Genomic DNA, 1,543 nt, shown 5'->3' on the forward strand with positions numbered 1-1,543 from the left:
TTATTTTTATAGTCATTTTAAGTCAAATTTAGACGAAATTACATATTAAAAAACCTGTAATAACTATTTTAGTTATTTTGTTGTGATTGTAAAATATTATTTGTGGGTACTTGAAACTTCTAAAGTATACTATTATATATCTATGATAGTACCACGGTTTGTTGTTGATGTATAACGCGATACTAATGGATATTGTGATATGATTAATTTGAAAATTATTAATAATACTATAGATAGTATACCTATAATATGTATGTCTAATATCTAGACTGACAAACCGTCTCCGCTCAGAATCGTATTTCTTATACAGTGATATTATATCATTGAATTCAAATTTAATACTATCCATTATACAGTGACCCACTTGTAACCTACTGTACAGCAGAGCGACATCCACTTATTTTAATATTTATATTATAATTTGAAAATTTCTTAACTGTTGTAGCATGCTCGACACAATATCATTAATATTTAATTTTGTTAAGTAATAATAATTTGATATCAATAATTTATTTATTTTATTTAGAATAACTTTTAACTGTTAAATATTTATAATTAATCATTAATATTATTTAATGTATTTATTGTCTTTTGTTCTAATATGTTTTACATTTTTTTCTGTGGTATTAGCCATATTACCTATTTAATAATTACTAATTATTACTAATTACAATCTTTTTATTCCTTTTGAATATTTCGTGATGATAAATAGTTCCTAAGTTAATCACCTAGATGGTGCTAGTAGGCAGTCCATAACATATCGCGGTTTCGTAGCCGTTTTCTGCCTGTGCAAAGCATAGGCCGTTGGGCAACCAGTATATCTTTAATTGTGATCGTTGGCAGTTGTCAGAAAATTGATCAGAGATTTTTTCTGATTCCATTTGATAGCAAAATGTTTGTACCAAGGTGTATTGATAAGGTGTCGTCACTTGTTTGAAAACTTGATTGAAAATTTTACTACAGATAGTCGTCACCACCGGGAGCGCTATATATCCTAAAGAGGCCGAAAAACGAACACTTTAGTACACCAAAACTATAGAAAATTTAAAATATATTATGATTTAACCCTTTAAAGGGCATAATTCTATGCTTACAACAGACAAAAAAAAATTATATTTTTCAATTTCTATAGTCTTTAAGACATTAAAAATCATGTTATTTACAACATCCCTCAATCAGGGTAGTTCTGAGGGGTTGTTTTTGAGGTGGTAAATATATTTACCACTGCTCATGTATAATGAAGTAAGGTGGTATTTATATTTACCACTGCTCATGTATAATAAAGTAAGGTGGTATATATATTTACCACAGACCATTCACAACTTTTTATATATTATGTATAAAATAATTAAATAAACAAATAATAAATATTAATTTTTATTAAGGAATAAAATTCAAAATTTTTCATTGCATAATGACTTCTATGTTCTATATTATTTGTATACATGTATTTAAATACTTTCTTTTTATCAAATACAACTTTAATATTATTAAATATAATTAACTAAATTTAAAAAATTGTCATTTTTAAATTTCCTATTAC

Source organism: Acyrthosiphon pisum, unplaced genomic scaffold, assembly GCF_005508785.2.
Source record: "Acyrthosiphon pisum isolate AL4f unplaced genomic scaffold, pea_aphid_22Mar2018_4r6ur Scaffold_21554;HRSCAF=24234, whole genome shotgun sequence".
Classification (NCBI taxonomy): Eukaryota; Metazoa; Arthropoda; class Insecta; order Hemiptera; family Aphididae; genus Acyrthosiphon; species Acyrthosiphon pisum.